This window comes from Scyliorhinus canicula, unplaced genomic scaffold, assembly GCF_902713615.1.
Source record: "Scyliorhinus canicula unplaced genomic scaffold, sScyCan1.1, whole genome shotgun sequence".
NCBI lineage: Eukaryota > Metazoa > Chordata > Chondrichthyes > Carcharhiniformes > Scyliorhinidae > Scyliorhinus > Scyliorhinus canicula.
In genome coordinates, this window is record NW_024055870.1 from 269,576 (window position 1) to 292,791 (window position 23,216).

Here is a 23,216-nt window from a genome sequence, read left to right on the forward strand (position 1 = left end):
GACGCGATGGGAAGGGTGGTGATGCATCTTGGAGAGGGGGCAAAGAGGGTGCAGTAAGACTGAGGAGAGGTCAGACGTATGATGGCCCTCCAGCTGCGCTGAAACGCAGCGTGGAGGGAAATCCTTCAGGTGAAGGCGAAAGGGGGAGGAAACTGTGTCCGATCCAGAGAAGATAAATGAAGTGTTGAAGGCCAGGAGCGGAGGAGCGGGATGGGGGTGGGGAGGGTCCAGTCACTGGATGTTGTGGATATCCCGGTGTTGAAGTAGGGTATGAGGCAGGCGCTGTCGGTACTATTGGGGTATAACAGGTGATAGCATTTTATGAGCAGTTCGCGACTGAGTTGCCCATCTCCTCCTCCACCGCCCCGCCGACACCTTGTTCTTTTGAAACTGTTCAGAAGAGGTATTTCCGGCTACTGCCGCAGACGTTGATTCCGCAGTTCCCCAGATGGGAACGGATCGGCAGGAGTGTGGGTCCTATCGGCGCATCTCGCTGCAGGACATGGACATGAAGGTCCCCGCAAAGGTGTTGGCGAGGTGCTTGGAGGGGAATGTTCCGGAGGTCGTAGCAGAGCAGCAAACGAGATTGTGAGGAGGAGTAAGCATTCCAGCAACATGTGGAGGTTACTAAATATAATCCCATCGTACGGGGGTGGGGAGATGGAGGGGAGGGTTCGTGGCGAATGCCAAAAGTCTGGATGAATGGGTATTTCCTTCGGAGTGAGGAAGAATGGGGGCGGCGGCTGTGCGGTGAACCATGCCCATATGTTGATTTTGATTTGATTTTTTGTCACATGTTTCGAAGTACAGTGAAAAGTATTTTTCTGCGGGGGGGGGGACTAGGGGGGGGGGGGGGGGGCGGGGGGGGGCTGTCCGGGGAGGCTGGTACGGGAATCGAACCGTGCTGCTGGCCTGCTTGGTCTGCTTTAAAAGCCAGCGATTTAGCCTGGTGAGCTAAACCAGCCAGTTGCTGCCTTTATTTCCAATGAAGCATAAAACAGGCGGAGGCGGCACCTTAAACAGAAGAAAAAGACATTTTCTGAAAGAGGCTATACAGACTATGAGTGCTGGTCGATATAAAGTCTCATTTGAAATGTGTTGCCATTGTGGGGTTGGGTTAATGAAATAGTTTCTATGAAACTGAGAATGTGAATATAAGCGAGTGCGAGGAAACATGTGATCTTGCTGCCCATCAACTTCAATAATGCTTTGCCTCGTTTTTCCCCTCCCTTTATTTTGAAGATTGGACGATGCAAAGAGAGATTTTATTCTCGGCGAGAAAAACTCCGATATAACTGAAGAAAAAAATAACTATGAACGGCGAAGTGTCTGTCATTTTTCATCACACACCCAGAATATACTTGTGGGGTTAACACACAAAAGGTTGTGGTGTGTATCAGCGGAAGCAGGAGGATCGCAGCATCTCTGCACCAAGATGGGGCTGGGGGTGGGGGGGGGGGGGGGGGGGTTGTTCTAAAACGGACATTGGGTAGGGTATCAGGGAAAGAAGGAGAAGTTTGAGAGGGGATAGGTTCAGCAGGGGTTTGAATTTAGGATGGAATATCAGAGGAGGAATGTTTCAGAGTGAGGACTCATAAATTAGGTGCATCAGAGAGCGCGGTATCAGGGGGAGGATTCAGAGAGTGGGAAGTATCAGAGCGGTAAGATGGGGGGGGGGGGGTTATTTGAGGAGGGATATTTGAGGGGGGAATAAAATCCCGTGGTGGGGCCTGAAACATTATTGAGGAGGGGGCATCCTGGGAGGGACAAACATATTCCAGGGAGGGAGGTAAAATGCGTGTTTGGAATAATATCCGGGCGGATCCCAGTGCACTCATCTTGATGGCCAGCCGATTGACATGGTTCTGAACTTCACAAGTGTGTGTGTGATGACATGGCTCTGATCTTGATGGTCTGAGTTTTTACATGGTTCTGACGATGACGGGCTGTGTATGGACAAACTTCTAAAGCTGGCGACCTGTGTGTTGAGATGGTCCTGAGATTGACGGTCTCTGTGTTAACATAGCTCTGAGATTAACATTCTATGTATTGAAATGGCTCTGAGATTAACAGTTTATGCATTGACATGGATCGGAGAGTAACAGTCTATGTATTGACATGGCGCTGGTATTGACGGTCTGTGTATTGACATGGCTCTCAGGTTGACCGTCTCTGTTGTAACATGGCTCCGTGATTAACATTTTGTGTATTGACATGGCTCTGGGATTGACGGTCTGTGTATTGACTGGCACTGGGATTAACATCCCGTGTATTCACATGGCTCTGGTATTGACATGTCTCTGGTATTGACATGTCTCTGGTATTGACATGTCTCTGGTATTGACCGTCTGTGTATTGACATGGCTATGTGATTAAAGTTTTGTGTATTGACATGACTCTCGGATCGACGGCCTGTATATTGACATGGCTCTGACATTAACGGTCTGTGTGTTGACATGGCTCTGAGATTGACGGTCTGTGTATTGACATGGCTATGGCATTAACGGTCTGTGTGTTGACATGGCTCTGAGATGTACGGTGTGTATATTGACATGACTCAGTGATTAACAGATTGGCATGGCTTTCAGGTTAATGGTCTCTGTATTGGAATGGCTCTGTGATTAACAGTCTGTGTTTTGACATGGCTCTGAGATTAACAGTATGTGTATTGGAATGGCTCTGAGATTAACAGTATGTGTATTGACATGGCTCTGAGATTAACAGTCTGTGTATTGGAATGGCTCTGAGATTAACAGTCTGTGTATTGGAATGGCTCTGAGATTAACAGTATGTGTATTGACATGGCTCTGAGATTAAAAGTCTGTGGATTTGGATTTGGATTTATGTTTATTGTCACGTGTACCAAAGTGCAGTGAAAAGTATTTTTATGGGAGAAGTTCAACAAATCATTAAGCGCGTGAAAAGTGAAGGAAATAAAAGACAATACTTAATAGGGCAATACAAGGTACACAGTGTAACTACATAGCACCGGCATCGGGTGAAGCATACAAATGTGTAGTGTTAATGAGGTCAGTACACAAGAGGGTCGTTAAGGACCTGGTAACAGCGGAGAAGAAGCTGTTTTTGAGTCTGTTCGCGCGTGTTCTCAGACTATTTTATCTCTTGCCTAATCGAAGATGTTGGAACACTGAGTCAGCCGGGCGGGAGGGGTCTATGATTTTGTTGCCTGCTTTCCCCAGGCACTGGTGAATTAATATCCATGATTATAATGAAGTGATTGAAGGTATGTTAGCTGAATTTACAGACTACACAAACAAAAGCAGGAATGTATATTCAGAGGACCTGCACGCAGCACAATGGTTAGCAAAGTTGCTTCACAGCACCACGGCCCAGGTTCGATTTCCGGCCTGGGTCAATGACTCTGCGGAGTCTGCACTTTCTTCCTGTGTTTGCGTAGGTTTCCATCGGGTGCTCCGGCTTCCTTCCACTATCCAAAGATGTGTAGGTTCGGTGGACTGGCTATGATAAATTGATCTTCGTCTCCAAAACGTTTGCGTGGGATTACTGGATTACGGGATAGGGTGGTGTGGCCGTAAATTGATTCTCTTTGCAAGAACCAGCAGCGCAGACTCTATGGGTCAAATGACCTCCTTCTGCACTGTAAGTTCTATGATTCTAAGATGCTCTGATTCTGCGATTCTATGACGAGCAGAGCTTGCAGATGGATATGGATCTGTGGAGTGGCTAATCATAAACCAGCAAGATGATGCAATAAATGGGAAAATGTTAAGTGGATCGCTTTGCTGGATGAATCAAAGAACAGAGTATTCCTGAAATGGAGAACAACAATATTTTAATGAGGTAGGAATCTTGCTCCCCTCCACCATTAGTCATAAATTGTTACTATGTAGGTGAGACTAATAATTACGTGGTGTGCTGGTTTGCCATTCTTTACTGATAGATAAATTGAACAATTTAATAAGGTTACAGAGGGCCATGGTGAGAACTCATCCAGAATAATGTTGGAAGACATTCGGTCTCATTCAAGCAAGGTTACAAATTAATCGGAGGTTCACTTTACTGATACCTGGAATGATCGGGGAGCCTCATGAGGAAACCTTAGACACAATTGGTTTGCTTTCCCTGGAGCACAGGTGCGACGTGACTGATGTACAAGACATCCGCTGCCAGTCTGATTCCTGGGATGGCAGTATGGACGTACGAGGAGAGTTTGAATCGGTTAGGATTACATTCGCTGGAGTTTAGTAGAATGAGCGGTGACCTTTGAGAAACCTAAAAAATTCTAAAAGGTCTGGAAAGGGTAGATGCCTGAAGGATGTGTCCGATGGTGGGTGTGTCCTGAACCAGGGGTCACAGTCTGAGGCTACGGGGTGGACTTTTTAGAACAGCTATACGTAGAGGTTTATTGCCACAAAGAGTGGGAAGTCTGTGGAATGCGTTAGCAGAGGAAATAGTTGAGTCAAAAAGGCGTTGTCTGTTTTTATGAAGCAGTTAGGTAAAGCACTTTGCGCAAAGGGGAATCAATGGAAATGGGGAGATATCGGGATGCGGTTATTGAGCTAGATGATCAGCTATGTCATAATGAATTGCAAATCAGGCTCGAAGGGACGAACGACCTCATCCAGCTCGCATGTTTTATTATTCTCTATGTTCAAGATAATAACAATCCTCTGTCAGTATTTATCAAGTTCCATTGTGAAAAGTTCTGTTGAATCTGCTCGCACCGTGCCTTCAGACAGCGTTTTCTTGATTGTAACATTACCGTTTCAGAAGCTGTCCATTTCCATTATGAAACTTGATATCTAATCTGCTGCTGGAGTATCTTCAAATACTGACGATCACCTAATAGATTAACCAGTAAATAATTTCGTAAAGTTATTAAATTAGTTGGGTTTCTTTAAAAGTATTGAATGAGGCATGAATAACGGAACAAGAATATGAGACTGTTTTCCAAAATGAAGTAGGCAGGATACACGGCCTTCAAGCAAAAATTTATATGCGTTTGGAGGTCACATCCAAGTTTTAGAACCACAGCCTCTGCCTTAAGCGAAAATGTTGATGTTCAGTTCAAGCGACGTGGCGACTTAGGTGTCATTTATCTTGTTCAGTTTTCAAAGTGGGTGCTTCCAATCTTGCCAGTGACAAATGGAGCCCTCAGAATAGATGGAGTCGACAAACAAACTGTTAATCATGCAGCCAGATTAGACCTGTACCGAAAACCAAGAAGTGAAGGAATAGGGCAGCTCGGAGGCACAGAGGGCAGCAATGCTGCCTCCTATTTCCAGAGACACGTGCTCGATTCCATCAACGAATTTGGGTGACTGTCTGTATTGAATTTACACATTTTCTGACGGTGTTCCGGCTTCCCCTTACAGTTCAAAGGTGTGCAGGTTAGGTGGACCGGCAAGCACACATTGCCTCTTGTCTAAAGGATTAGGTGTGGTTCCAGGCACCGTTTGGGAGCGTGGACCTCGGGAGGGTGATCTTTTGAGAGGTTGCTTCTGACTCAAGGGTCCAGCAAGCTCCACCTGCACAGTTGGGATCCTATGATTACTATTCTGAATTCTGAATTTTACTCAAAAATGGCAGAAGGCGTAAGTTACTTCAAGCTTCATACAAGAACATAAGAACATAAGAACTAGGAGCAGGATTAGGCCATCTGGCCCCTCGAGCCTGCTCCGCCATTCAATGAGATCATGGCTGATCTTTTGTGGACTCAGCTCCACTTTCCGGCCCGGACACCACAACTCTTAATCACTTTATTCTTCAAAACACTATCTATCTTTACCTTAAAAACATTTAATGAAGGAACATCAACTGCTTCACTGGGCAAGGAATTCCATAGATTCACAACCCTTTGGGTGAAGAAGTTCCTCCTCAACTCAGTAGTAAACCGAATTCCCCTTATTTTGAGGCGATGTCCCCTAGTTCTGCTTTCACCCGCCAGTGGAAACAACCTGCCCGCATCTATCCTATCTAATTCATAATTTAAAATATTTCTATAAGTTACCCCCTCAACCTTCAGTCCCAGTCTACTCAACCTCTCCTCATAATCCAACCCCTTCAGCTCTGGGATTGACCTAGTGAATCTCCTCTGCACATTCTCCAGTGCCAAGTAAGGAGACCAAAACTGAACACAATACTCCATGTGTGGCCTCACTAAGACCTCATACAATTACAACATAACCTCCCTAGTCTTAAACTCTACCCCTTCAGCAATGAAGGACAAAATTCCATTTGCCTTCTTAATCACCTGTTGCACCTGCAAACGAACTTTCTGTGACTCATGCACTAGCACACCCAAGTCTCTCTGCTCAGCGGCAAGCTTTAATATTTTATCGTTTAAATAATAATCCCGTTTGCTGTTACTACTACCAAAATGGATAACCTCTCATTTGGCAACATTGTATTCCACCTGCCAGACCCTAGCCCATTCACTTAACCTATCCAAATCCCTCTGCACACTTCCAGTATCCTCTGCACTTTTGGCTTTACCACTCATCGTCGTGTCATCTGCAAACTTGGACACATTGCCCTTGGTCCCCAACTCCAAATCATCTATGTAAATTGTGAACAATTGTGGACCCAACGCCGATCCCTGACGGGCACCACTAATTATTGATTGCTAACCAGAGAAACACCCATTAATCCCCACTCTTTGCTTTATTTTAATTAATCAATCCTCTATCCATGCTACTACTTTACCCTTAATGCCATGCATCTTTATCTTATGCAGCAACCTTTTGTGTGGCAGCTTGTCAAAGGCTTTCTGGAAATCCAGGTATACCACATCAAATGATACATGCAGACCAACAATGAAAATCAGGTGCAACGTCCAGGAAATCTGTTACAATAAACGCCAGCGGGCGTATCTGCTGAATATCTAATTTAGCGACTCTGAAATACGTACGTATACAAGTGCACTTTGCCATTTTTCTTATACTCAGGTAGATTGTACTCGCCTAGGCTGCAGTCAGAGGGATTTCCGCAAGGGTTTTGGCACATCGAGGCGCCATTCTGTCCGCCTGCCCCGAACCTCCCCTCCTCTTTAAATGCCTCCGCTCTTTGGGGTGCACCTCCTGAACTCAGAATGATGTGGAGGCACCAGCCTGCGCCGATCCGGATGCTTTATCTAAACCTGTCGCCTATTTTCCAAAGGATCTACTTCCCTCTGTGCACCGCCCGTTCATGCATCTGTCTAGATGCATCTTAAATAATGCTATCGTGCTCGCCTCTACCACCTGCACTGCAAAGCGTTCCAAGCACCCCTCCACCTGTCAAGGCTGCCCCAGGCACGAACACGTGCCAACCTAGCACCCGGCACCCCAGCACTGCCAGCCTCACACCCTTTTATTGCCTGTGGCACCCTGGCAGTGCCAGCCGTCCACACGAACAGTGCCAGCTTAGCCGGATTCCAAACTCTTATACTACCCTGTCCTAGACCACTCGGTGGTCTCCAAAGGCCTCGAAAGGAGTCTCATCTTCATGTATGATATTTCAGTGCACGAAGGAATGTTTGCTTCAGGACTTTCGCAAGGTGCGTGTCTGTCCAGGCCATCTACTAATGACAGGAACACAGCCTAGGTGTACCCAGCAACGCCTGAACACGTCATGAAGTGATTAAAGAAGGCCAGAGCAATTGAAAAGTGAAAAGTCCGTTCCAATCTCAGGAAGTGAGATTCTTCGGATCCAGGATTGACACTAAAGTGTTGAATCTATTGGACACGAAGATCAAAGTGAGGAAGGATGCATCTGCCGCCAAGAAAACAGCAGAAAGCAAGTTTTTTTAATAATGAAGAACAAAGAACAAAGATAATTACAGCATAGGAACAGGCCCTTCTGCGCTCCAGCCTACGCTGATCCAGATGCTTTATCTAAACCTGTCGCCTATTTTCCAAAGGATCTACTTCCCTCTGTGCCCCGCCCGTTCATAGATCTGTCCAGATGCATCTTAAATCATGCTATCGTGCCCGCCTCTACCACCTGCACTGGCAAAGCGTTCCAAGCACCCACCACCCTCTGCATAAAAAACTTTCCACACTTCCCCCTTAAAATTTCCCCCTCTCACTTTCAAATCGTGACCTCTTGTAATTGAGACCCCCACTCTTGGAATAAGCTTGTTGCTATCAACCCTGTCCATACCTCTCAGAAATTTGCAGATCTCAATCAGTCCCCCCCCCCCCCCCTTCCCCCCAACCTCCGTCTTTCCAACGAACACAATCCTAACCTACTCAAGCTTTCTTCATAGCTAGCACCCTCCATACCAGTCAACACCCTGGTGAATCTCCTCTACACCCTCTCGAAAGCATCCACATCCTTCTGGTAATGTGGCGGCCAGAAATGCACGCAGTAATATAAATGTAGCCTAACTAATGTCCCATTCAACTGTAACATGACTCACTAAATCTTGTACTCAATACTCCGTCCAATGCAGACAAGCATGCTGTATGCCTTCTTGGCCACTCTATCGACCTGCGTTGGCACCTTCAGCGTACAATGGACTCCCACATCTCTCTGTGCATCAGTTTTGCCCAGGACAATTCAATTGACCGGATAGTCCGCTCTTGAATTAGATCTTCCAAAATACATCACCTCGCATTTGCTTGGATTGAACTCCATCTGCCATTTCTCTTCCCAACTCTGGGGCTGGTTTAGCTAGGGGCTGGTTTAGCTCACACGGGCTAAATCGCTGGCTTTTACAGCAGAGCAAGCAGGCCAGCAGCACGTTTTGATTCACGCACCAGCTTCCCCAGACAGGCGCCGGAATGTGGCGACTAGGGGCTTTTCACAGTAACTTCATTGAAAGCTACTCGTGACAATAAGCGATTTTCATTCCAACTCTCCAATCTATCTATATTTTGCTATATTCTACGAGAGTCCTCCTCTCTATCTACAACTCCACCAATCTTAGTATCATCTGCAAACTTGCTAATCAGATCACCTATACCATTGTCCAGATCATTTATGAATATCACAAACAACAGGAGCACGGATCCCTGTGGAACACCACTAGTCACCTTTCACCATTTTGAGACACACCCTTCCAACACTATTCTCTTTCTCTTGTTGCACAGCCAGTTCTTTAACCATCTAGCTAGTACACCCTGAACCCCATACGACTTCAAATATTCCATCAACCTGCCATAGGAAACTTTATCAAACGCCTTGCTGAATTCCATGGAAATGGCATCTACAGCCCATCCCTCATCAATTAACTTTGACACTGCCACAAATAATTCTATTAGGTTTGTAAGACATGACCACTGCACAAAACCATGCTGCTTATCACTGATACGTTTATTTTCTTCCAAATGTGAATGCACCATATCCCTCAGTATCTTCTCCAACTGACGTCTAGCTCACATGTCTACAATTTCCTGGATTATCCCTGCTACCATTCTTAAAGAAAGGGACAACATTAACAACTCTCCAGTCCTTCCTGACCTCACCTGTGCTCAAGGATGCTGCAAAGATATCTGTTAAAGCCCCAGCTATTTCAGTAACCTGTGATAGATCTCATCCGGTACTGGGTAATTGTCCAACTTAATGCCTTTTGGAATACCCCAAAATTCCCCCTTCCTTATCCCGTATTTCAACATCCATCCCTAGCCTCAACATGACCCCCTCCTTAGTGAATACAGATGCAAAGTACACATTAAGAATCTTGCCATTTCCTTTGACTCCAAGCATAAATTCCCTCTTTTGTCTTTGAGTGGGCCAATCCTTTCTCTAATTACCCTTTTACTCCTTATATACGAATAAACTGCTTTGGAATTTTCCTTATCCCTGTTAGCCAAAGATATTTTATGACTACTTTTAGCCCTCTTTATTGCGCGTTTGAGATTTATCCTACTTTCCCTCTATTCCTCCAAAGTTTCATCAGTTTTAAGTCCCCTCAATCGTCTGTAACCTTCCTGTTTCATCTCAGTTAGTCTCACAATTCTACCCGTCATCCATGGTTCCCTAATCTTGCCATTTCTATCCTTCATTTTCACAGGGACATGTCTGTCCTGCGCTCTAATAACCTTTCTTAAAATACAGCCACATTTTCAAATGTGGATTTACCCTTAAACTGCTGTTCCCAATCTATATTCCCTAGCTCCTGCCGAATTTTGTTATACTTGGCCTTTCCCCAATTTAGCACTCTTCCTTTAGTACACTCTCGTCTTTGTCCTTGAGTGTTCTAAAACTTATTCAATTGTGATCGCTATTGCTTAAGTAATCACCGACTGAAACTTCAAACACCTGGCCGGGATTATTCCCCAATACAAGCTCCAGTATGGCGCCTTCCTGAGTTGGACTGTTTACATAATGCTCTAAAACATTATCCTGAATGCTTCTTACAAATTCTGCTACACCTACGCCTCCAACACTGCATGAGTCCCATTCAATGTTGGGGAAGTTAAAATCTCCCATCACGACCACCTACATTTTTCTATAATCTGTATCATTCTATGTTCTATGTTCTATGTCTACATAGTTGTACCTCTACTTCACGCTCGCTTTTGGGAGGCATTTAATAATGTCCCAGCAATATTACTGCACCGTTCATATTTTAGCTCTACGAATATTGCCTCAGTGCTCGAATCCTCCATCGTGCCCTCCTCAATCACAGCTGTGATATCATCTAGAACATAGAACATAGAACGATACAGCGCAGTACAGGCCCTTCGGCCCTCAATGTTGCAGCGACATGGAAAACACTAAAGGCCATCTAACCTACACTATGCCCTTATAGAACGATACAGCACAGTACAGGCCCTTCGGCCATCGATGTTGCACCGACATGGAAAAAAACTAAAGGCCATCTAACCTACAATATGCCCTTATCATCCATATGCTTATCCAATAAACGTTTAAATGCCCTCAATGTTGGCGAGTTCACTACTGTTGCAGGTAGGGCATTCCACGGCCTCACCCGTCTTTGCGTAAAAAACCCACCTCTGACCTCTGTACTATATCAATTACCCCTCAATTTAAGGCTATGTCCCCTCGTGCTAGCCACCTCCATCCGCGGGAGAAGGCTTTCGCTGTCCACCCTATCTAACCCTCTGATCATTTTGTATGCCTCTATTAAGTCACCTCTTAACCTTCTTCTCTCTAACGAAAACAATCTCAAGTCCATCAGCCTTTCCTCATAAGATTTTCCCTCCATACCAGGCAACATCCTGGTAAATCTCCTCTGCACCCGTTCCAAAGCTTCCATGTCCTTCCTATAATGAGGCGACCAGAACTGTACGCAATATTCCAAATGCGGCCGTACTAGAGTTTTGTACAACTGCAACATGACCACATGGCTCCGGAACTCAATCCCTCTACCAATGAAGGCCAACACACCATAGGCCATCTTCACAACCCTATCAACCTGGGTGGCAACTTTCAGGGATCTATGTACATGGACACCGAGATCCCTCTGCTCATCCACACTACCAAGAATTTTACCATTAGCCAAATATTCCGCATTCCTGTTATTCTTTCCAAAGTGAATCACCTCACACTTCTCCACATTAAACTCCATTTGCCACGTCTCAGCCCAGCTCTGCAGCTTATCTATGTCCCTCTGTAACCTGCAACATTCTTCCGCACTGTCTACAACTCCACCGACTTTAGTGTCGTCTGCAAATTTACTCACCCATCCTCCTGCGCCCTCCTCTAGGTCATTTATAAAAATGACAACAGCAACGGCCCCAGAACAGATCCTTGTGGTACGCCACTCGTAATTGAACTCCATTCTGAACATTTCCCATCAACTACCACTCTCTTCTTTCAACTAGCCAATTTCTGATTCGCATCTCTAAATCACCCTCAATCCCCAGCCTCCGTATTTTCTGCAATAGCCGACCGTGGGGAACCTTATCAAACGCTTTACTGAAATCCATATACACCACATCAACTGCTCTACCCTCGTCTACCTGTTCAGTCACCTTCTCAAAGAACTTGATAAGGTTTGTGAGGCATGACCTACCCTTCACAAAACCATGCTGACTATCCCTAATCATATTATTCCTATCTAGATGATTATAAATCGTATCTTTTATAATCCTCTCCAAGATTTTACCCACCACAGACGTTAGGCTCACCGGCCTATAGTTACCGGGGTTATCTCTACTCCCCTTCTTGAACAAAGGGACCACATTTGCTACACTCCAGTCCTCTGGCACTATTCCTGTAGCCAATGATGACCTAAAAATCAAAGCCAAAGGCTCAGAAATCTCTTCCCTGGCTTCCCAGAGAATCCTAGGATAAATCCCATCAGGCCCCGGGGACTTATCTATTTTCACCTTGTCCAGAATTGCCAACACTTCTTCCCTACGCACCTCAATGCCATCTATTCTAACAACCTGGGTCTCAGCATTCTCCTCCACAATATTATCTTTTTCTTGAGTGAATACTGACGAAAAGTATTCATTTAGTATCTCGCTTATCTCCTCAGCCTCCACACACAACTTCCCACCACTGTCCTTGACTGGCCCTACTCTTACCCTAGTCATTCTTTTAATCCTGATATACCTATAGAAAGCTTTTGGGTTTTCCTTGATCCTACCTGCCAAAGACTTCTCATGTCCCCTCCTTGCTCGTCTCAGCTCTCTCTTTAGATCCTTCCTCGCTTCCTTGTAACAATCAAGCGCCCCAACTGAAACCTCACGCCTCATCTTCACATTGGCCTCCTTCTTCCTCTTAACAAGAGATTCCACTTCTTTGGTAAACCACGGTTCCCTCGCTCTACCCGTTCCTCCCTGCCTGACTGGTACGTACTTATCAAGAAATGCAATAGCTGTTCCTTGAACAAGCTCCACAGATTTTGGAAAGGTGCAGAAGTCACAGGGTAGTAGTCATGGGCGACTTCAACTTCCCAAACATTGAGTGGAAACTCTTTAGATCAAATATTTTGGATGGGGTAGTGTTTGTGCAGTGTATCCAGGAAGCTTTTCTAACACAGTATGTAGATTGTCCGACCAGAGGGGAGGCCATATTGGATTTAGTACTTGGTAATGAACCAGGGCAGGTGATAGATTTGTTAGTAGGGGAGCATTTTGGAGGTAGTGACCACAATTCTGTGACTTTCACTTTAGTAATGGAGAGGGATAGGTGCGAGCAACAGGGCAAGGTTTATAATTGGGGGATGGGTAAATACATTGCTGTCAGACAAGAATTGAAGTGCAGAAGTTGGGAACATAGGTTGTCAGGGAAGGACACAAGTGAAATGTGGAACTTGTTCAAGGAACAGGTACTGCGTGTCTTTGATATGTATGTCCCTGTCAGGCAGGGAAGAGATGGTCGAGTGAGGGAACCATGGTTGACAAGAGAGGTTGAATGTCTTGTTAAGAGGAAGAAGGAGACTTATGTAAGGCTGAAGAAACAAGGTTCAGACAGGGCGCCTGAGGGATACAAGATAGCCAGGAGGGAACTGAAGAAAGGGATTAGGAGAGCTAAGATAGGGCATGAAAAATCTTTGGCGGGTAGGATCAAGGAAAACCCCAAGGCCTTTTACACATATGTGAGAAATATGAGAATGACTAGAGCGAGGGTAGGTCCGATTAAGGACAGTAGCGGGAGATTGTGTATTGAGTCTGAAGAGATAGGAGAGGTCTTGAACAAGTATTTTTCTTCAGTATTTACAAACGAGAGGGGCCAGATTGTTGGAGAGGACAGCGTGAAGCAGACTGATAAGCTTGAGGAGATACTTGTCAGGAAGGAAGATGTGTTGCGCGTTTTGAAAAACTTGAGGATAGACAAGTCCCCCGGGCCTGACGGGATATATCCAAGGATTCTATGGGAAGCAAGAAATGAAATTGCAGAGCCGTTGGCAATTATCTTTTCGTCCTCGCTGTCAACAGGGGTGGTACCAGAGGATTGGAGAGTGGCGAATGTCGTGCCCCTGTTCAAAAAGGGAATAGGGATAACCCTGGGAATTACAGGCCAGTTAGTCTTACTTCGGTGGTAGGCAAAGTAATGGAAAGGGTACTGAGGGATAGGATTTCTGAGCATCTGGAAAGGCATTGCTTGATTAGTGATAGTCAGCACGGATTTGTGAGGGGTAGGTCTTGCCTTACAAGTCTTATTGAATTCTTTGAGGAGGTGACCAAGCATGTGGATGAAGGTAAAGCAGTGGATGTAGTGTACATGGATTTTAGTAAGGCATTTGATAAGGTTCCCCATGGTAGGCTTATGCAGAACGTAAGGAGGCATGGGATAGTGGGAAATTTGGCCAGTTGGATAACAAACTGGCTAACCGATAGAAGATAGAGAGTTGTGGTGGATGGCATATATTCAGCCTGGAGCCCAGTTATCAGTGGCGTACAGGGATCAGTTCTGGGTCCTCTGCTGTTTGTGATTTTCATTAACGACTTGGATGAGGGAGTTGAAGGGTGGGTCAGCAAATTTGCAGATGATACGAAGATTGGTGGAGTTGTGGATAGTGAGGAGGGCTGTTGTCGGCTTCAAAGAGACATAGATAGAATGCAGAGCTGGGCTGAGAAGTGGCAGATTGAGTTTAACCCTGACAAGTGTGAGGTTGTCCATTTTGGAAGGACAATTCTGAATGCGGAATACAGGGTTAATGGCAGGGTTCTTGGCAATGTGGAGGAGCAGAGAGATCTTGGGGTCTATGTTCATAGTTCTTTGAAAGTTGCCACTCAAGTGGATAGAGCTGTGAAAAAGGCCGATGGTGTGCTAGCGTTCATTAGCAGACGGATTGAATTTAAGAGCCGTGAGGTGATGATGCAGCTGTACAAAACCTTGGTCAGGCCACATTTGGAGTACTGTGTGCAGTTCTGGTCACCTCATTTTAGGAAGGATGTGGAAGCTTTGGAAAAGGTGCAAAGGAGATTTACCAGGATGTTGCCTGGAATGGAGAGTAGGTCATACGAGGAAAGGTTGAGGGTGCTAGGCCTTTTCTCATTAGAACGGAGAAGGATGAGGGGCGACTTGATAGAGGTTTATAAGATGATCAGGGGAATAGATAGAGTAGACAGTCAGAGACTTTTTCCCCCGGGTGGAACACACCATTACAAGGGGACATAAACTTAAGATAAATGGTGGAAGATATAGAGGGGATGTCAGAGGTAGGTTCTTTACCCAGAGAGTAGTGGGGGCATGGAATGTACTGCCTGTGGTAGTAGTTGAGTCGGAAAATGTATGGACCTTCAAGCGGCTATTGGATAGGTACTTGGATTAGGGTAGAATAAGGGAGTGTAGGTTAACTTCTTAAGGGCAGCACGGTAGCATTGTGGATAGCACAATTGCTTCACAGCTCCAGGGTCCCAAGTTCGATTTGGACTTGGGTCACTGTCTGTGTGGAGTCTGCACATCCTCCCCGTGACTGCGTGAGTTTCCTCCGGGTACTTCGGTTTCCTCCCACAGTCCAAAGATGTGCAGGTTGGGTGGATTGGCCATGAAACATTGTCCAAAATTCTATGATTAACCTAGGACAAAAGTTCGGCGCAACATCGTGGGCCGAAGGGCCTGTTCTGTGCTGTATTTCTCTATATCTATATCTATATCCAGTGTGCCCAACCCTTGCAGCCTACTTCTCCAACCTACACATCCTAAGTCATGTTTAATGGCATCATAATTGCCCTTCCCCCAGCTATAACTCTTGCCCTGCGGGGTATACTTATCCCTTTCCATCACTAACGTAAAGGTCAACGAATTGTGGTCACTGTTTCCAAAGTGCTCACCTACCTCCAGATCTAACACCTGGCCTGGTTCATTACCCAAAACCAAATCCAATGTGGCCTCGCCTCTTGTTGGCCTGTCAACATATCGTGTCAGGAAACTCTCCTGCACACATTGTACAAAGAACGACCCATCTAATGTACTCGAACTATATCTTTTCCAGTCAATATTTGGAAAGTTAAAGTCTCCCATAACAACTACCCTGTTACTTTCGCTCTTTTCCAGAATCATCTTCGCCATCCTTTCCTCTACATCCCTAGAACTATTAGGTGGCCTATAGAAAACTCCCAACAGGGTGACCTCTCCTTTCCTGTTTCTAACCTCAGCCCATACTACCTCGGAAGAAGAGTCCCCATCTAGCATCCTTTCCGCCACCGTAATACTGTCCTTGACTAGCAGCACCACACCTCCCCCTCTTTTGCCCCCTTCTCTGAGCTTACTAAAACACCTAAACCCCGGAACCTGCAACAACCATTCCTGTCTCTGCTCTATCCATGTCTCTGAAATGGCCACAACATCGAAGTCCCAGGTACCAACACATGCTGCCAGTTCCCCTACCTTATTTCGTATACTCCTGGCATTGAAGTAGACACACTCCAAACCACCTACGTGAACACTGGCACCCTCCTGCGAAGTCAAATCTGTGCTCCTGACCTCTATACTCTCAATCTCCCGTACCCCAAAACTACAATCCAGGTTCCCATGCCCCTGCTGAATTAGTTTAAACCCCCCCCAAAGAGCACTAACAAATCTCCCCCCCCCCCAGGATATTGGTGCCCCTCGGGTTCAGATGTAGACCATCCTGTCTGTAGAGGTCCCACCTTCCCCAGAAAGAGCCCCAGTTATCCAGAAATCTGAATCCCTCCCGCCTGCACCATCCCTGTAGCCACGTGTTTAATTGCTCTCTCTCCCTATTCCTCATCTCACTATCACGTGGCACGGGCAACAACCCAGAGATAACAACTCTGTTTGTTCTCGCTCTGAGCTTCCATCCTAGCTCCCTAAAGGCCTGCCTGACATCCTTGTCCCCTTTCCTACCTATGTCGTTCGTGCCAATGTGGACTACGACTTGGGGCTGCTCCCCCTCCCCCTTAAGGACCCGGAAAATACGATCCGAGACATCACGTACCATTGCACCTGGGAGGCAACATACCAAACGTGAGTTTCTCTCGCTCCCACAAAATCTCCTATCTGTGCCCCTGACTATTGAGTCCCCAATTACTAATGTTCTACTCCTTCCCCCCCCCTTCCCTTCTGAGCAACAGGGACAGACTCCGTGCCAGAGGCCCGTACCCCATGGCTTACCCCTGGTAAGCCCCCCCCCCCCACAAGTATCCAAAACGGTATACTTGTTACTCAGGGGAACGACCGCAGGGGGTCCCTGCACTGACTGCTTCTTCCCAGTCCCTCTTACAGTTACCCATCTATCTCCAGTCTTTGGTGTAACTACTTCCTGAAGCTCCTATCTATGACCCCCTCTGCCTCCCGAATGATCCGAAGTTCATCCAGCTCAAGCTCCAGGTCCCTAACACAGTTTTTGAGGAGCTGGAGTTGGGTGCACTTCCCACAGATGAAATCAGCAGGATTTCTGTCAGGAAATCTGTCCAGTAATTTACTCCTCCCATTTTTCGTCCCTCTCTATCCCTCCTGAAGTATCTGTACCCTGGGATATTTAGTTGCCAGTCCTGCCCTTCCCTCAAACAAGTCTCAGTAATACCAATAACATCATATTCCTAGGTACTAATCCAAGCCCTTACGTGCTACACCTCGCATTAAAGCAAATGCACCTCAGAACATCCGTCCCTTTGCGTTCATCATCTCTCCCCTTCTACTCTTTCCCTTAGTCACATTGCGTTTACCATCTAGTATCTTACTGGATTTAGTTTCTGCCTTTTTCCTGATGTCTAACTTCCTAATCTGGTTCCCATCCCTCTGCTACATTAGTTTCAAACCTCCCCTAGAGTGTTAACAAAAGCACCGCCGAGGACATTGGTTCGAGTCCTGCCAAGGTGTAGACCAGCTGATTAGTAATTGTCCCACCATCCCCACAACCGTTTCCAATGCCCCAAAAATCTGAACCCCTACCTCCTACACCCTCTCTCATGCCACGTATTCATTCTGACTATTCTTGAATTTCTACTGTGCCTGTCTCGTGGCACTGATAGGAATTCTGAGATTACTATCTTTGAGGTCCTACTTTTCAACTTATCTCCTAACTCCCTATATTCTGATTGCAGGACCTCATTGCATTTTTTTACCCATATCGCTGGTGCCTATATGCATCACGTTAACTGGCTGTTCACCCTTCCCCTTCAGTATGACCTGCAGCCGATCTGAGACATCCCTGACCCGTGCACACAGGACACAACATACCAATCGGGAGTCTCGTTTTCAACCACAGGAACGCCTGTCTCCTACCACTTTTTTGCCACCCTTCTGTGCAGCAGAGAATGGTAAACTATTACCCTGATTTCTTCCGAATTTGTCCACATTTTCGTCACCCTGACACACAGCACTCAAGAAAAACCGGAGGAGGTCTTGGAAATAGAATCAGAAAGATGGATTTGAACAGGTAAAATGATCAAGGCAATCATCCAAGTCTCTTGTTTTAATTTGACCAATCAAAACAGATAATATTTACTTGCGAACTCTCTCTTTCATGGAATAGGAGCTGTTTTGGCCCAGTAGGTGGAAGATGTTGCAGAAAGCCCTATTATCGATTCCGCGAGGACATTGACCAGTGCTGAACAAACCTACACCAAAAAACTGGCCGTGCTATTCGCAATGGAGAAGTTCGAACAATACCTCCCTGGACGACAGTACATAGCTGTTACGGACCACAAGCACCTGTTTGGAATTATTTAGGCAGGAATACGTAATTCCCCCATTGCTTCATTCAAGGTGGGCAGCACAGTGGTGCAGTGGTTAGCACTGCTGCCTCACAGCGCCGAGGCCCCAGGTTCAATCCCGGCCCTGGATCAGTGTCCGTGTGGAGTTTGCACATTCTCCCCATGTTTGCTTGGGTTTCGTCCCCACAACCCAAAGATGTTCAGGGTAGGTGCATTGGCCACACTAAATTGCCCTTAATTGGAAAAAATAAGTTGGGTACTCTAAATTTCTAGGGGCAGCAGGGTAGCATGGTGGTTAGCATAAATGCTTCACAGCTCCAGGGTCCCAGGTTCGATTCCGGGCTGGGTCACTGTCTGTGTGGAGTCTGCACGTCCTCCCCCTGTGTGCGTGGGTTTCCTCCGGGTGCTCCTGTTTCCTCCCACAGTCCAAAGATGGGCGGGTTAGGTGTATTGGCCATGCTAAATTGGCCGTAGTGTTCTAATAAAAGTAAGGTTAGGGGGGGGGGGTTGTTGGGTTACGGGTATAGGGTGGATACGTGGGTTTCAGTAGGGTGATCATGGCTCGGCACAACATTGAGGGCCGAAGGGCCTGTTCTGTGCTGTACTGTTCTATGTTCTATGTAAGGTCCCACGCCAGGCTCCAATAAAAGGAGCATACGGGTATACATTTCAATATACGTCTGACACCGTCATTTCTAGTCTCAAATAACGGGACTGTTTTTACACGTGAAAATTTCCAAAGTCATGAGTACCAACAGCATCCAACATGTCTTGACAGCTCTCATAACAGTCTGTAACAAATGGACCTGCTAATCGAGATGTCCTTACGTTCAAGTCCAGTATGTAACAACAATCATCAGTCACTTTGCAGCTCAGATTGCCCTGACCCTTAATAACCTATTGCGCAGTTATGCAGGGCTTTGTTCCGGCCACAACTTGAGTATTGTGTGTCGTTTTGGTCTCCAAGTTTGAGGAAGGACATTCTTGCTTTGAGGTTGACGAGACAAATCCCGCAGTGGCAGGACTGCCATATGAAGAAGGATGGGATTAAATGGGCTTGTACTCACTGTATTTTGAAAGAACCAGAGAGGATCTCACATAAAATCCTGATGGCACCAGACAGGCTAGATGCGGAAAGAATGTTCCTGCTATTGGGGACGTCCAGAACTTCGATGGCATCCTAAGAATAAAGGGTAAGCCATTAAGGAATGAAATGAGCAAGAACTGCTGCTCCAAGAGAATTATGAACGTGTAGGCTTGTAACTCGGTAGATTTAATCTCATTTACTGTCTATACTGTTTACTTAAAAAACAAGTTAATTCAATAATCCATCTGGTGATCGCCCGTCTATCAAGACACCGTAATATACCAAGAAAGACCATTCTCCTTAACAATCATCGAGATATTTGAAAACATAACTACATTATGAACACGATATGTGAATTTGCAAAAAGGTAGCCCAGTTTCAGACCACTGATAACACAATTTCCTCTCTAAAAAATAATATTGCCACTGACCTCCACAAACGTCAGCACAACTAACATTATACTGACTGCTCTGTCACTCCAGCGTGTTTCCCTGTCTCATTATATAAGCAGGACGTGCCATTCATAATTCTCCAGTCACCTGGATATTACGGTCAGTGTTTGCACCTTTCCAAACAATCCATCCCTCAGTCACTCTCATCCAGCTAATCTCCACCCAGTTAATCTTTTCCTTCATGGTTATATAAAAAGTGTCGGTTTGAAAAGTGGTTAACTGAACCTGTTTGTTCAGTGACTGTAATTAATGTCAGTCTCCATGGAACCTTATTGTGTCACTGCAGTTTTCCGCTAATTTACTGATAAAGGATTCCTGTCAATGTGTTATCGCATACTGACAGTGGGAGCATCGATTCCAACACTAACCGAGATCAGCGGCTCCCTTAAAGACCGAGAGAAAGGGATCATAATCTGCGGAACACATATTGGAACGTTACAACAGTGGAACAGAATCCGAGACCAGTCGACTGGAACGTTTCAACAATGGACAGGAGTTTATTACGCGGTCTTTACCATCTTCCTGTCAACCATTTACCACTTCGGATCCTCCGCGCACTGAAGGTTATTCAACTGGGTTACTTTCCCATCCTGGCTATAATTGGTGTCCCAGGTAAGCCTCCCTGTCCATTGATTTGTCGCATAATGTACGCTACGTGTGTTATTGCTTTGACGGTTTAAATATTGGAAAGATTGTATCTATTTTCTTCAGTTCCAGTCACTGCAACCTATATCTATCTAATGGCTGCACTCCGCCTTCTGGTTGATATCAGTTGTTCACAAATTCCATACTCCACTGGACACTGAAATGATTTATACCCCGACGTTTTCTCCATTCGCAATCGTGCCCACTTGCCATCTCCACTTCTGCCTCATGGCAGCTACAGAATACACCGTCATATGTGTCCTTGTCAAATCCAGACTCGAATATTCCAGTGATAATTTAGTCACGGAATTACTGTTACAAGTCGGCATGAGACACAACTCTTTCAGTGCTGGCGACACGCTAACGCTCGCTCAATCTCACTGATGTACCGGCTCCCCAATAGTCAGATAGATGGTGCGGTTGTCAGCAGTAAGAGGGTGCCTCGAGGATTGGACTGCGACTTCGGCGACACCACCCACACCGCCCCGCCCTCCCCCACCCCACCCCAGCTCAGCTCCCTCAGATATCAATGGTGGATCGTCCAGAATGACATACTTCCTCGGTGGTTTGTCTTCCTATCCACCACGAATGGCAGTAGAAAAAATGTCGACTCTCTACAAGTGAAACGGGATTTCCTTCCCCAGACACAGACCCGATTTCATCAGAATACTGCTGGATGACCAACGTGGGACAGAATCAAAGTGGCTGACCAAGAGCCCATCGCCAACTTTAAATAACCCGTCTCCTGTTACCGATTCCTGCTGCTTCTTTTGGGAGGTCTGTTGTACCGGCAGCCAACCCACCAAATTGGCGAAAACGAGGCCGAAGTGAGTCTAGAAATGATGAACAGTTCATTACTCAGTCGGCGTGATTCTAATGGTGGGAACTGGGGTGACGCGGGCTGTGAGTGTGCGGCGGGGGGGGGGGGGGGGGCTTGAGGGGTGGAGGGGGCAGTGTTATACGAGAAAAATAAGTGAGGAAACGTAATGTGTAATGGTCTCTCGGGTAGCTTCTTCACAGTTGACGAAATGGCTGAACTGCTCTCTGTCGTGATGCCGTTGGTCCTCATGACTGCCAATCCGCCCGAGGCCGGGTGTACGGGGGCTGTTGCAATGTGGTGGAAGCCGTTTGCTTTGTCAAACTGCTGACATTCCTCCCCGGCAATTTCAGTAACATTGTGAGCAAAATACTTCACGAAGACCGTGGTTAACAAATGCTCAACGCAGAGTTGGTGCTTGCTAAGATTGAGGTCCACACCCCCAGAACATCTATTAGCCCGTTGGCCCTGGCTCACTAGGATAAGGAACACTATTCCCAGGATTCGGCTTCAAAATGAAGACGTTAACTTCTCCACGGTTAACTAAGCTATTTCCTTGGATTCAGGTAGGTAGTGAGTCGCAAAGTTCCATGTGCCTGGCATAAAACCGGTGCACCAGTGCTCAATATCCTTAACGATGCCGAGACACCTTATGGAGCTCCTGCTCAATATTCCCCTCTTTGTTTGGCCAGGTCTGCACGCTATAAACGGTACACACCACGGCCCGCTGTGACTGGACCACGTTCAAGAGACCCGGTGCAATGTCCAAATGGCTCAAGGACATGGTTGACTATGAGGCAGAAACGCTGTACTGGGCCTCAGCCAGTGCCTGTACAGAATGCCCCAGGCCTGACAATGCTGATCCATTGTTAAAAATATCGCCCCAAAGAACTGTAGCAGCGGAAGCCACCCGTGCAGTGATGGCCTGGAATGCATCCATGGTCGGTGGCACCTCCTGCCCATGCGCGCGGTTAGCCTGCTCCAACTGTACCTGCAGGTGTCGGATGCTCGTCGACAACCCCTCATGTAGTTCCTGACTCTGTGACTGCACCTTGAGCTGCGCCGACATGTGCTGGATGCTCAATGGCAACCCTTCATGTCTCCCCTGTCTCTGCTACTGCATCTCCACAATTGATGGAACCATCTGTTCAGGAAGCCAAAAACCTGTCTGGATGGCAGATCGTCCCTGTGCACGGCAGCCCTCCGACAGTCCATCCCTCTCGTGTTTTTACCCGCAACTGTTTTACCGCAGTTTGTGTGGGTACGTACAATGAAATTAAATGAAATGAAAATCGCTTATTGTCACGAGTAGACTTCAACGAAGTCTAGATAGTTCCTGGGGAACATCCACTAGGTTTCCCAATCGAGATGAATATGTACGAGTTGGGAGAGGGTGTTGGAGACAGCTGAGACTGGAAGTATGTGTCATCCCCCAACTCGAGCTCCAGTGAGTCCTGGAATGCGAGTCGAGGGCTCCCGTCCTAGTCGCTAACGTCCTCGCCGCTGGTCGGCATTCGTGGGGAGGTTTCTGGCTGCGGCTGGAGTACTGAGCGGGGTACACCATCACCACAAGGTTCTGCAAGACACAATACAAGACGCATGATTCCTTTGCGGCCCGAGATGGTGAGTGGATGGTGTTGTCCTGGGGTATTGCCGGAGCCGGCGTGTGAAGTGTGGTGGGATTGGTGCGTGACCCATCCCTGGGT

The 23,216-nt window shown here is 46.5% G+C and overlaps 1 long non-coding RNA gene across 1 annotated transcript in view; it reads left to right on the top strand.

Annotated features, from left to right (window-relative positions):
- Window positions 1-20,410: 20,410 nt before the first annotated feature.
- The window catches only part of LOC119961241, a 39,156-nt gene continuing 36,350 nt past the window's right edge, over window positions 20,411-23,216 (top strand). Inside the window, exon 1 of the long non-coding RNA XR_005459624.1 lies at window positions 20,411-20,660. This is a non-coding gene — a long non-coding RNA (uncharacterized LOC119961241). The remainder of the gene's footprint in view (window positions 20,661-23,216) is intronic.